This window comes from Periplaneta americana, chromosome 16, assembly GCF_040183065.1.
Source record: "Periplaneta americana isolate PAMFEO1 chromosome 16, P.americana_PAMFEO1_priV1, whole genome shotgun sequence".
Classification (NCBI taxonomy): Eukaryota; Metazoa; Arthropoda; class Insecta; order Blattodea; family Blattidae; genus Periplaneta; species Periplaneta americana.
Window position 1 is genome coordinate 36,179,785 of NC_091132.1, and position 15,205 is coordinate 36,194,989.

The window sequence follows — 15,205 nt, forward strand, 5'->3', positions numbered from 1 at the left end:
ATTTCTGGGCTAGCATCATACAGAGTTCATACACATTCAACCTCCCAGCATTATGTTTCAAAATGAACCATCTGGGTCGCGGAACTTTCTGTAACGCAACTGTGACAAAACGACTAATAGGTATTTTATTTATTTAAACATTTATTCAGAGAAAGCGCATGTAGCTCAAAGTATGCGCTTGTGATTACCATGCTTTTTTTTAGTCGCTTACTTAACAAACACATTTATTTACCTCCAGCAGTTTGAAATTTACAAATGCATATAAGCAATTTGTTATGATTAATTATTAGTCTAATTTTTAGATGTTATTTTATTGTAGTTTATGCATATAAATTTATTATGTGTGGAATCCTCCCCTGAGCACGAGAACAGTCTCTTTCAGGGGCAGGAGCATACGCAAGAGGGGGTTACCTCTTGAACATTAAAAAAATATGAAATATTTAAATTTGAGTATTTTTAAAAGCTATAATCGTTTTCCCTTCTCTAATTTTTCATGTCGGAGTAACAAAATCTAGGAGAGACCCGGGCAAAACGAATAACCGGGGAAAAGAGAATAATGCATATTTCTTAGAAACGCCAACAGTTAGCGCTTTCTGCTACGTTTGGGAAGAATCCCAACCAGATTTTGCTGCTGGAACTTACTTGTCGTCATTTTAGCTAGTGAGAGAAGAAGCCAGCGTGTGTTTGAAGAAAATGGACTGTTTTCTTAAAATATCTCAAGATAAGAGAAACATATGTACAACACACAATACTGCAGAAACTTTTTGTTACGTGATAGTAATATATAGGCGATACGATTACTTCTAAAGTGCCGTACTTACGAAGAAGATTATTGACCTTTATGTTTGTATAACCTTAAATGAAAAGCGAAATGGCGTCTGCGGGCAAAGTGAATAGGCAAACTGGACAACTTATCCGCTTTGCCCTGCCACTTTTATTTGACTATATAAGTGTTAGCTGTATTTTTGTATGTTTTATTTTATTGGGTTATTTTACGACGCTGTATCAACATCTAGGTTATTTAGCGTCTGAATGAAATGAAGGTGATAATGCCGGTGAAATGAGTCCGAGGTCCAACACCGAAAGTTACCCAGCATTTGCTCGTATTGGGTTGAGGGAAAACCCCGGAAAAAAACCTCAACCAGGTAACTTGCCCCGACCGGCATTCGAACCCAGGCCACCTGGTTTCGCAGCCAGACGCGCTGACCGTTACTCCACAGGTGTGGACTTTTTGTATGTATTTGTCTAAAATTCAAATATCTTGGAGCAACAGTAACAAATATAAATGACACTCGGGAGGAAATTAAACGCAGAATAAATATGGAAAATGCGCGTTATTATTCGGTTGAGAAGCTCTTATCATTCAGTCTGCTGACCAAAAATCTGAAAGTTAGAATTTATAAAACAGTTATATTACCGGTTCTTCTGTATGGTTGTGAAACTTGGACTCTCACTGAGAGGTGTTTGAGAATAAGGTGCTTAGGAAAATATTTGGGGCTAAGCGGGATGAAGTTACAGGAGAATGGAGAAAGTTACACAACGCAGAACTGCACGCATTGTATTCTTCGCCTGACATAATTAGGAACATTAAATCCAGACGTTTGAGATGGATAGGGCATGTAGCGTATGGGCGAATCCAGAAATGCATATAGAGTGTTAGTTGGGAGACCGGAGGGAAAAACACCTTTAGGGAGGCCGAGACGTAGATGGGAGGATAATATTAAAATGGATTTGAAGGAGGTGGGATATGAAGATAGAGACTGGATTAATCTTGCACAGGATAGGGACCCATGGCGGGCTTATGTGAGGGCGGCAATGAACCTTCGGGTTCCTTAAAAGCCATTTGTAAGTAAGTATTTGTCTATTGTAATAAAGCGTGTTAGATCATTTTACATAGTGGAGGCATTAAGTCACACTAATTAAATTATAAATCAGTAACACTGATCTTATTTTTTAATTAAAAAGTTCGTAATGAGTTTTCAGATGGTTTAATTTTTCAAGAGAAAGACGGAACAAGCCAAAAGGTCTGAAGAAGCCATGAAGAAAGCACTTTAAGAAATAAAATCTTCCAATCATTAGTTCTGCTATCTGGCCATACAACCATAATGTGTTTGTTGATGAAGATTTTGCTCCAAATCAACTTACAGATCGCCCAATTGAGATAGAAACACCTGTCCGCATTAAAAGTAACGTTATGGTGACATATTTAGAATTATATATTAGGCTGAAGTTAAGGCCATCAGACTTTCTCTTCCACCTCATCGCAAATCAACCTGTGGTACAAAACAATTAATAAAATTTAATATATAATAAGATAATTACGAAAATGATTAAAAAATGAAATAAGCCTACACAAATCTTAATATATATTACGAAACACACTTTAAAAACAAAACAAAAAGAAAGAACAAACAAACTAGTGGAGACATCGAACCAAAGTTGCATAAAATAATTATCAGAACGGTGGTTGTATGCAGCTGCGTGCAATTTGGTTACCCAGTGGAATACTAAATCAATGACAAACTAGATTAAGAGATAACAAAATGGAGAGGACACGACCTATGATCCTTAAAAGTTCCGTCCTTCAGGATGATTATGCCGATAGTCATAAAACTGATAAATGTGAAATTCCGTCATATTTTCTGCAGGACAGCCAACAGGCAGACGAACCAGCAATAATGATCACTACGAACGCACGAAAATATCTAAAAACGTGTTTCAATGTTGCGGAGCATTGCTAATGACATGCTAATATTATGGCGAAACAAGTCGTGAAGCAATCGACACGTGTGAAATGCACAGAGCTTACAATGCGAAATTGAGTTGTATCTAATAGCACAGCCTAGTATATAAAGTCACGAAGCTTGAGGTGATTTTTTGCTTATCTCGCGATACAATGCTCCAACTGAGAGTAGTAGGAACAACAGACTGTGCTGGTATTATATCGCATTGTCTGTGATGAGACGATAGTAGCGATCCTAGTGGTTAGCAACTATCTATGGAAGCATATTCCCAACGTACTGAGCTTCGTGACTGTATATACTAGACCAGACATGTCAGAAATCAGACACTGAAAGTGCAGTGTATGTGCGCGGAACGCCGGTCTGTGCAGATTGCGTCATTCATGTGTTGCTCTTACCAGTTCTTAGCGGAGGGATGTACAAGAAGCTATTCTGCACTTTGTGTTCAATTAAATTGACATTTGGACATTATAAACATACTTAGTAGAAAGAAAAAATACAATTATTATTGTCAGTGTCTATATTTGACAATAATTGTAACACAAGAAACAATAGATTTACTCAGTTACAATTCACAAAGTTGTCGTTTGTAAAGAATCATTTATTTACATGATTTGTATACAGTATTTCAAGAAAATATAAATATTGCAGTAATTTCGAAACAACAAAAAACGAACACAGTATTTCATTTTACGTGGTAGGTACTGATTATTTCAAAGTAATACTCTTTCATTGTTCCTCAAGCATTATTGGGACCATTGGTGCAAAAATGTTAAAGAAAATATTTTACTCCCAATTACATGCAATATGATATTGTGAGGCTTTTACACTGGAATCATTTCCTTTCTGTATATTAATATAAAATCACATTATTATTATTATTATTATTATTATTATTATTATTAAATTAATATATAGTTTATTTGGAAAACGTTGAGAGCAAGTATCAGCAAGTTGGGAGCGTTATTGAATTGAGTTAAAAGAGTACTTCACAAGCTGTGAAGCGAGGACATTTTCTTTATGTCAGGTTTAAAGATTTATTAACGTAAGTATATTAAGATAATATAGTAACGTGAGATGGAAAATTCGCCATTATGTATTATTTTTCCAGAAAATTTTTCCGCCTTACAAATAGTTGCTTTCTTCCTTCCCTTACAACCTCAAGACCCTCACATGTATTCTTCACTCAATATTCTGATCACTTATCAGCTTATCAAATAAACGTTGTAAGTCGTCTAACCATTGATGGCTGTGTTAGTACAGACTCCAAAACAACATCATTGTCAAGTTTGTCTTGCCGTGAGAGTACTAATTAAGAAATAAGAGCTGGCAAATATATTTTGAGAACTTTACTAATCTGATTTAAATTCTCACATCACTATTAGGTCCACATGATATGATGAAAGCCTTTCATTTTAAAATAATTACTGTTGGCTGAGGAAAACATCATAACAGTTATGTTATATGATTCGTGATTTCTCTTCTTCGTTATATCTGTGGACTCCTCACTTTATTTTTCATAACGCAATCACAATCACAGCTCAATGAGCACACCCATACTGATCTGTTACTGAAACCAAAGCTGTTCTGCTACTGCAGATAATGTACAGCCCTGTCGCGTTCCGCTCCAAGCCGATTCACTCCCTCCAGGTAGGGGAATAGGAACTGCACATCGCACAGAGACAAGTGCACAAAGTGCGCGACTGCACAATGTGCAGGGTTTTGACATGCCTGTACTAAACTGTGGTAATAGAGGCCTATGACAGGAAACTATATTTTGAGAAAAATAGGAATAAAGAAATCAACTATGCATAACATTTTATTTATTGCTGTTTTTACTTGTGCAACATTATACAAAAAAAAAAAAACTCTTTCATATTTATTCTATCAAGTGCTAAGTAGAAACTAAGTTTTTGTTCAGTTTTTATATAGATATTGATGTTCGAAGTGATGATTATATGGGCCCTTTTTAGGGAGAACAGCTGTTCATGATCCTCTTTTACATAGAAGTGTTGCATTGTTATGTTACACAGTGTGGTAATACAAAAATACAACTTAGGAGTAAACAGAACAGAAAAATTATTATCTTCAACAGATTTTAACAAAATGCAAACATAAATCACTTTGTATGAAATTTGAAACATAAATGACTCTTCCTTAACACTAAATGAAGTTAATCATTCAGATTTAGTTCATCATCACTGGCTCCTTGCGCATTTTCACTTCTGGTTTGCAGGAAAACTTCTTAGTACCAAGAAACATCATTTAGTTCCAGGAGTTTAAATAAATTGCGCACATCTTTTTTTTTTTGCTGGGTTCAGTTGCACAGGCTGGCTTCCCAACAACCTAGTGTCAATATTCATGTCAGTCATTTTTCTTCAAGTATTTCTTGTTTAAATCTTCTTGCTCTGTTACTTTACATTTTTTCAATTCATTTATTTTTACAGCATTGTGTAACTAGAAGAAACTGTTTGCTAAAAATATTTTCACCAGTAACAGATATACTGTTCTCCAACCAGGAGATTAACCGTGAAAGGAATGTGCTTACTATTGCGTCACCTATTGGAGCGAAGTAGACAGATAATATTACCGTTATAACGTCAGTTTAAAAAACATGCGCTCTCCTGCATATGTTATTTCCTGAATGGAGGGATTAAAAGACCAGGAGATTAACAGTGATCTAATTTTGCAACTAGGGTAGTATAAATATGTGTGTATCAGTGTTATCGTTTGTGCTTTGAGAGTTAGCCAATGGAGATGCGTGTACCCACATGTGTGATCTTATGACATCAACATATATATCATGCTAATTGGAACACATGTTCTGTAGTAGTGAATTTCTTAAATAAATAAACTAAGCCTATTAGTCCTACTATACAACTGTACACTGAATTTATTAACATAGTGCTATATTTACTCTGTAATTTGCCAATTATAGCTAGATTTTACATTTTTGGCTATGATATCTATACTTAACTCTTTTTAATTCATTTTTATTTGGTATTTTTCATTTATATCTATATCTGTGTCTTTTATTTAGGTAGTATTTGTTTTTTTTTTCCATTTTTAATTTTTAATTTGTAATTACACTTGTATCTTGCATTTGTTTCTGTTTTATCTCTTTTTTCATGTTATATGCAATTCTATGTTTTTTTTAACAAATCTGTACTGTCTATTGTAATTGGGGCTTTGCCCTGTTATAGACATAAATAAATAAATAAATAAATAAATAAATAAATAAATAAATAAATAAATAAATAAATAAATAAATAAATAAATAAATAAATAAATACGTAAATAAGTAAATATATATATCTTCTTCGCAACACGATCTCTTCTTGACTGTCCCTTGCGTTTCTTTGTTCCATCATGAACAGCTATCTCAAACATCTTCAAATAACATAATCAATAACACAACTGCAGTTCATACCCGTAATGCCTTGTTTCTCCTACAACAACTGATTTCAAAATGGCTGTCACACATTCATAAATTGAGATATCGCAATGAAACTTTGCAGGCGTACCAATGTAACTATAGACACTCAGAAAATGTAATCTCCCTAAAAAGGGCCCGTGACGGTATGGGCTCGTATTAGATAGAAATCCTCAATTGAGGTTGAGGCTGTCTTGGAAATCCCATTACCAGGGAAGAACACAATCCAATTATGATTATAGCCACTATTAGTCGGGAGACTTATTTGCTCGAAATGCACGTCACATTTCTTTACACTAATGCCGCAAAAACACGGCTACGCCATCTCCCTTTCACCCTCTCCTCACCTCGTGGTGGATGTATAATTAGGATTGGAGTTTGAAGGTATGTCGACATCAAAAACTTAATTACTGGGGTTATACGGTCGGATGTACTTGTAATCGATTATCTGTGCGTCTGAAGTAACTTCACCGAGAGGATGAAGTCTCAGATATGTAAGAAGCAGCTTTGGTTCATAATCATTTCAGTAATACAGAGTCAGCGAAAATTCACCTGTGCCCATAGTAGGTCGTCTCAAAAGTCTTTTCCTATAAATACTACATTCGTCTTTGATTCGTTTCAAAAACAGCATTGAATTGAATTGAAATAGGAGAATTGGGAGGACAAATTTAAAAGGTACGCAAAATGCGTCCTTGCAAGGGGTTCGGGGTTTTAAGAAACTAAATATGTGAGCTCCAAGCCTGTTGGCCACTTGTCTCATTCAGGTTACGCTGCTCCACTGAAGGAGCTACGAATGTGGCTACTTCCGTCATTGACTTCTAGCAGAATGTGGTGCCCACAAGTGGCGAGGTAACACGTTAAAGTACAAAGTGTCCAACATGCCCGACTGTCCAACTGGCTCTAATTTACCCTATACACGAAACTGGAAGAGCAGCTCTTGTTGAATTGTCAGTAAATCTTGGGGTTTCTAAGGCCACAATCGGCCGCCACCTCTACCAATTTGGTAATGTGTACAAAAGGCAGCGAAAAGATTCGTATGGACCGACTGAAGTAGAGTTATAGGAAAAGATGACCTAATACAAATACAGCAGGATGGTCATGTTCGAGAGAACAGTATTAAAGTAACGTAATGGATAGTTGTTGAACATAAAAGTCATGTGCATGCTATAATCTCGTAATTTCGCGGTAATGTCGATAAATTAAAATTACTTGACAGTATAATTAAATGATCAAATATATCATTCGATTGTTATTACCAGGTTTTAAATTTTATTATCTCCTATACCGAAAAACCGTATTCGACTACTTCCAAATAACCAATGGATTATATTATAAAATTATTACTAATCGAATTATCTGATTGTTTTTACTCCTTTTACATACCTCACTACAAACCCTGATCGCATATATAATAAACTGATTAGCTTATAGGGCTTTGTCAGTTTCATTATGCTAAATACGAGTAGATACAAGACCTCCAATGGCAAAATCTCATTACATTAATATTATTCTCATTACATCAATATATTTTAGATTTATATTTTGCTCCCTATAATATAGTTCTAATAAATTACTATTAAATTAATTCTCAACATTTAACTAACTAGCTATCTCAACTTAATTATAATTCTCTACATATTGCATATAGACTGAATTGAATTACATTAGCTCATAAATTATTACTTTTTCGTATAGGCTTCATCTCAAATTAAATAAACATGTACTAGTCGTTAAAATTTAACTGAAGAATATTGCTGGAGAATCTTCAGTGTATTGTAAATATTCATAATAATTTAAATATGTACAGTATGTCACTATTGTATTGATTAAGCTGATTAAGTGGAAGAGAAGGCCTAATGGCCTTAACTCTGTCAGCGAAAATAAAACATTGTTTTCTTCAATGCTGCCATCTAGCGACTGCAAAAGAAGTCACGTTATAACCCTTGTGAAATTGCATGGAACAACTATACTTCTATCTTGCGGTTGTTACTAAAAATGCCTTTTCGACGGTGGAGGCTCTGGTGGTTGTTCTGATTTCATGTTGCCATTTCATAACATGGGAATGGCCAATCTGATACATAACACTGTTCAACAATGAAAATGTAAATTGAATAAAAATAGCCAATTCTTATCAACAATTGGTGTATCTGTTCCAATAAATCTTTTCATTAAATTGTGCTTTTTATCAGTGTACGGTCTCAGGGAAAATCACTTTCTGGACGGCCTCGTAATTGCTGCTGAGTGGCCAAAATTTGTATAAACACTTGTTTTGACATTATTAACATGATGAAAGAAAAAAATTAACTTTTTTTTATCTACCCCCATGAGAATGTTTGCTTATCAGTCGTGGAGAGGGTGAGAAAAAAAAATTTGAAACAGCTGATGGCCGTTTACTAGGCACTCGATGGATAGTCTTGCACATTGTTAACCAGGATTTTTTTAACGAGGCGCCAACACATACTCAAACCGTCGTGGCCACTTGCCACCCGGTACTTGTTCTGCACTATATTTTGCCTTCTCGGTGATGGAGATGATAAAAAGTCCAAACACAATGGACGAGGTGAATGAACATAAAAATCTCATACATTATTTAAAACATACTTCATTATAACATTAGATATACAGATTTAGACAAAAAATGACATCTCCTGTAGCGTAAATTTGTCTTAAATCCACTTCGGGCAGCGTATGGTTCACACAATTAGGGAAAGGATGTTTATTTTGCACCTAATTTACTCCTTGAATATAGCCTATCTTCGTTATACCTAGATTACTCATAATACTTGACCTATAAATAGACGGAAAAAGCAGCAAACAAGCAAAACAAAGGAAAACAGAGCGGAATAGTGCATACGAAATTCGTTCACGTGTAAACTCTCGCAGAATCAACTCAAGTCTTCCGAAGAGACTTAGCTATGACAACCGATTATTATTTTTTTTTTTGTCTAAGATGGTACTGTAATATCTTATAGTACAAGTAGTAAGAAACTATACCTTTCATCTGCTTGTGTAAATGTATGACAACAATGAATCGGGCTGACTCCAACTGGCACTCACCTGAAACAGAGAAAATAACACATTAACATCAACATCAACATCATCATCATCATCATCATCATCTTCATCATCATCATCATCTGTAGTAGCACAACCACCATCACAACTAACACAGACTTCACTGCTATTACTGCCTCAATGAAAGAATAAATTTCTGACGTTTCAGAAACGCATGGAAGGTAAAGAGTCGAAGTAAGACGTTGTAGCTAGCATTGACCCCCCCCGACGTATTGCTATTTCCTTGTCGAAGACAGACAGCAAGCAGGCGGAGATTTTGTGATTACTATTGATAAAAGCGAAAATGTTTACAATATGATAACTCAGCAAACGATCTACAGGACAACGGAATTCAGTTTCTGTTGGCTGCATGCTACGGTTAGCGGGTACAAGGCATTTCAACAAAAGACGTTACGGAGCTCTCAGAAGTCGCTTCTTTGGCTGCGACAGCTGTAACGTGTGATATCTGAACAAAAATATTGGCGCCAACTATGAAGATCTACTCGGTTACTTGCTCTCTAGAAAGTTCGCCAAAAAATTATGTGGGTATATACGAAAGATACCTAAAGAAGAACAAAGAAGTGTATGTAGTATTTGTGGACTTAGAAAAGGCTTTTGACAGAGTGGATTGAAATAAACTGATGGGGATCCTAAAGAAAATTGACGTGGATTGGAAAGAGAGAAGACTGTTCGGTAATCTTTATACGAAACGAGTCAAAGTCAGGATAGGAGAAGAAATGTCAGAAGGAAGTGAAATAGGGAGAGGAGTACGTCAAGGATGTCTTTTATCACCAATCCTGTTCAGCATCTACTTGAAGAATTTAGTAAAGAACTGTTTTCAGAACATTGGAGGAGTGATAGTAGGAGGAAAAGAATGCAGTGCATAAGATTTGCTGATGATATGGCGTTGTTAGCAGAAGATGAGATGACACTAAACGATATGCTACTGGAACTAAATGACACCTGTGAGCAGTATGGAATGAAGATAAATGCAAATAAGACGAAAAGCATGGTCATAGGAAGAAAAATACAGAAGATAAACTTGCGAATTCTAAATGAGGCAGTAGAGCAAGTCGACAGCTTAAATACTTGGGATGTACTATAAGCAGTAACATGAGCTGCTGGAAGAAAGTCAAAAGGAGGATAGCAATGGCAAAAGAACTTATTTTAGTAGGTTACTTTACGACGCTTTATCAACAGCTTAGGTTATTTAAAGTCTGAATGAGATGAAGGTGATAATGCCGGTGAAATGAGTCCGCGGTGCAGCACCGAAAGTTACCAAGCATTTGCTCATCTTGGGTTGAGGGAAAACCCCTGAAAAAACCTCAACCAGGTAACTTGCCCCGACCGGGAATCGAACCCGGGCCACCTGGTTTCGCGGCCAGACGCGCTGACCGTTACTCCACAGGTGTGGACATGGCAAAAGAAGCTTTTAATATAAAAAAGAGAATCTTCTGCGGATCTCTGGAAAAAGAACTAAGAAAGAGACTAGTGAAATGCTTTGTATGGAGTGTGGCATTATACGGGGCAGAAACATGGACTTTACGAGAAAATTAAGAGAAGCGAACAGAAGCATTTTTTTAAGTTGGTTATTTAACGACGTTGTATCAACTACGAGGTTATTTAGCGTCGATGAGATTGTTGATAGCGAGATGGTATTTGGCGAGATGAGGCCGAGGATTCGCCATAGATAATCTGACATTCACCTTAAGGTTGGGGAAAACCTCGGAAAAAACCCAACCAGGTAATCAGCGCAAGCAGGGATCGAACTCGTACCCGAGCGAAACTTCAGACCGGCAAGCAAGCGCCTTAACCGATTGAGCTTCGCCGGTACTAAGAAGCATTTGAAATGTGGATATGGAGAAGAATGGAACGTGTGAAGTAGACAGATAGAATAAGAAATGAAGCTGCGTTGGAAAGAGTGGGTGAATAAAGAATGATGCTGAAACTGATCAGGAAGAGGAAAAGGAATTGGTTGGGTTACTGGTTGAGAAGGAACTGCCTACTGAAAGATGCACTGGAAGGAATGGTGAACGGGAGAAGAGTTCGGTGTAGAAGAAAATATCAAATTATAGACGACATTAAGATATATCGATAATATGGGGAAACGAAAGAAGAAAGCAGAAAATAGAAAAGATTGGAGAAAACTGGGTTTGCAGTGAAAGCCCTGCCCTTGGGCAGAACACTAATCTATACTAATAATAAATCTGTAGCCAAAATTTTTCTGGTAATTTTCGATTTTCCAAAAATAATTGGTGTTAACATGTATAATTAACCATCCTGAAACCGAAAATCGCTTTCTTAAAATTTTTGTTTGTATGTCTGTCTGGATGTGTGTTACCTTTTCACGCGATAATGGCTAAACCGATTTATATGAAAACTGGAATATAAATTAAGTTCGTTGTAACTTAGATTTTAGGCTATAAGGCATTCAAAATACGTTATTTAAAAGGGGGGCTATAAGGTGGCTTGAATTAAATAAATCGAAATATCTCCCTTATTATTAATTTTCATGAAAAATGTTACATAACAAAAGTTTCTTTAAAAATAATTTCCGATAAGTTATATTCTATAAAAAATTTTGATAGGACTGATTTAATGAGATAAATGAGTATTAAAATTACAATAACGCCATCTAGGGCGCTGTACTGAAATAATAACAAATGACTTCGTCTATAAGGGGCCTTGGACAACAACAATAGAAAGCTATTAAACATAGCCTACAGAGAATGTTTCTGTGTTTGTATGAAATAATATCGGAAGCTAATTAAATGTTTAATTCTTATTTCACCATTGGAAAGTGTAGTTTCTCTAGATGGACATAATTCTAAAATTTTATTACAATAACTTCTGGAACATACAGCAAGTAATATAAAGTGTACACATTAAAACTAAATGATGTCAATCTTCATTAAACTATGGTTGCAAGTAATAACAAATACTTTATATTTATTTCTAACAGGTGCAGCGGAGCGCACGGGTACGGCTAGTGAATGAATATAAAAATATAGGCCTAACTTTATAAGTATGGGTATAACTGAAATAAACAACAGCAGAAAAACAATGGATTTTTGTTTTTGCTCCATTTCATTACGAAGTGGTCCTACACACGAAATGTGATATAGCTATAAAACCAACTTGCAAACCTTATTGAATGAATACCACTTCATTTTCCAGTTCCCTTTTCTTCTTCTTAATGATGCGAAATTCTATGACATACTCCTTATACCCATGCGATAATAAGCGAAACGGGCTTCGAAATTCCTTCTAGCAACGAAAAAGAGAACTTTTTCTACTCCTAATTATCAAATCCGCGCCTTTGTAGTCCGCAATAAAATGTTTTACCATACAGCTAATTAGATATAGCATACTTGTAAACAAGCACTGAACATATCGACCAATATTCATGACAAATGGAATAAAACGAGCTTTTGTTCGTTACCAGTCCCACGCAAACTTAACACGAGCCTAGGCTTGTCTTTTAAGGTTATCGCATTCAGGTGTTTGCTGTGTACAGCAGGTAAACTTTTGATGAGAAAAATAACTTCGAAAAATAAAAATGTAAGCAATTAAGAAAAGTATCAGGATCCGCGAAAGAAAATGCAGATTATTTAGTGGAGAAATTTAACAAAATAAAAGAAGAGATTAAAAATCCAAAACATGATGAATTTGAATAATTTCAAGGAAAAATTGTTCTGGGGCCGGGTATCGATCCCGGGACCCTTCGCTTAGCGCGCGAACGCTCTACCGACTGAGCTACCCCAGGAACTATACACGACACCATCACAATTTTTTCCTTCGTGTCCACACAACTCAAATGAGCTGACAAGACGCCAGAACTGAACTATGAGTGCACACAAATTCTGTGTGACTTAAATTGTGGCTTCCTGTTAACGTACCTCCAGTAACGAATGTTACTAAGCGAAGGGTCCCGGGATCGATATCCGGCCCCGGAACAATTTTTCCTTGAAATTATTCGAACCTGCTTTACAGGGAGCTACTACCTGAAAGCCAGATTTGCGAGATGATGAATTTGTTAGTAAAATGTTTAAAGAATTAGCTCCACATAGAAACGAAAATGTAAGATTTGGTGTTGTTGTGGAAGATATTTCGAAACGGAGATCAATATCAAGTACTCCAAATTCGACAGATTTCAGTATGTACACACTCAAGAGCGCAAAAGAAATAGATCAAGAAATTCATAAGAAAAGTGAATCAGAAGAGCGCGGAATCTCCAAAAACATAAACAAGGATGGAAAATCAGAGACATTAGCAAAAGTGCCAAGTGAATAATAAAACCTGTAATATACGTGTAATGCTAGAGTCTTACATTAAAATCCAGGCTCCAGTGAAAGTGGAATTAAGCACAAACTAAATTTATGAAGTATTTCCGATATAATTTTGTACAAGTTACAGAAGTAGGGGAGAGTCGGGTAGTATCGGACATCGGGTAATACCGGACAGTGCGTTTCTTTCATCTACCCCATATGGTAGTACCTGAATGACATGGTTACGTTTCTCTATGCGACGTCACATAAACGTAACCATGTCAATCAGGTACTATCATCGTGTGGTAGATGAAAGAAACTCACTGTCCGATATTACCCGATGTCCGATACTACCCGACTCTCCCCTAATGTTTAAAGAAAAGAGACCATGCAATCAGTACAGAATTATTTACTGTGGAAAATGTGCTTGGCTCCTTAATTTTAGTAATAATTAAAATAGTGTATCAATAAGCCACGTAAGGATACAAATTCAGATCGTAATTAAAAGTTAAGTGAACTTACAAAGAAGTATTATGAATGCTTCACATTTGCTGTCTATTATGTTTAATTTTGAATTTAGCAATCAATGTCAAGATAGTCCTCTTTATGTGTAAAAATATCATCGTTCAATATTTTAAAATCAAATTTGTGTCAGAAGATTTACCTTTCAAACCACAACATGTGCCATCCTACTCGTGTCTGTTCTTCAGCATAAGAATGTTATGAATGTGGCACGTGCATCCTCATTACGCGTTTTACGCTTTTTGTAATAGTTGAGTTCCTTTACTAGGCCGCTAATGACATTACCGTTTATATTACATTTCCATTCTTCTTCTCTGTCATCTTTTACCTCGCAGTAAATTACCGACTTAAAAGCCCACGTTGTAAAGGAGAAGGTAATATCATTTGACCAACACTAAACAGGCCCATATTGCGGATCTCCCTCGTCGCGTGATTAGCACGGTAAAGGACTACCGCTGAGACAACACAGAATAACATATGGCAAGGGCAAATACTCAACCCCTTGGAAGGTATATATGTATCTCGCCCCAGTTTATTTTCTTGAACTATTCAAAAAACATCTATCTGATGCTTTTCCAATTCACTGCGGGCTAAAGCAGGGAGATGCACTATCACCTTCACTTTTTAACTTTGCTCTAGAATATGCCATTAGGAAAGTTCAGGATAACAGGCAGGGTTTGGAATTGAATGGGTTACATCAGCTTCTTGTCTATGCGGATGACGTGAATATGCTAGGATAAAATCCACAAACGATTAGGGAAAACGCGGAAATTCTAGTTGAAGTAAGTAAAGCGATAGGGTTGGAAGTAAATCCCGAAAAGACTGTCTCGTGACCAGAATATTCTACGAAATGGAACTATAAAAATTGGAGATTTATCTTTCGAAGAGGTGGAAAAATTCAAATATTCAATGGAGCAACAGTAACAGATATAAATCACACTCGGGAGGAAATTAAACGCAGAATAAATATGGGAAATGCCTGTTATTATTCGGTTGAGAAGCTTTTGTCATCTAGTCTTCTGTCAAAAAATCTGAAAGTTAGAATTTATAAAACAGTTATATTACCGGTTGTTCTGTATGGTTGTGAAACTTGGACTCTCACTTTGAGAGAGGAACAGAGATTAAGGGTGTTTGAGAATAAGGTTCTTAGGGAAATATTTGGGGCTAAGAGGGATGAAGTTCCAGGA

At 36.0% G+C, this 15,205-nt stretch overlaps 1 long non-coding RNA gene and 1 other non-coding gene across 2 annotated transcripts in view; both read right to left on the reverse strand.

Annotated features, from left to right (window-relative positions):
- Positions 1 to 15,205, reverse strand: part of LOC138691283 (uncharacterized) — a 666,235-nt gene that overhangs the window by 289,481 nt on the left and 361,549 nt on the right. The window lies entirely within an intron of this gene.
- TRNAS-GCU (transfer RNA serine (anticodon GCU)) lies at positions 12,922 to 12,994 on the reverse strand. The gene has a single exon. It is a non-coding gene; the product is annotated as a tRNA-Ser (tRNA).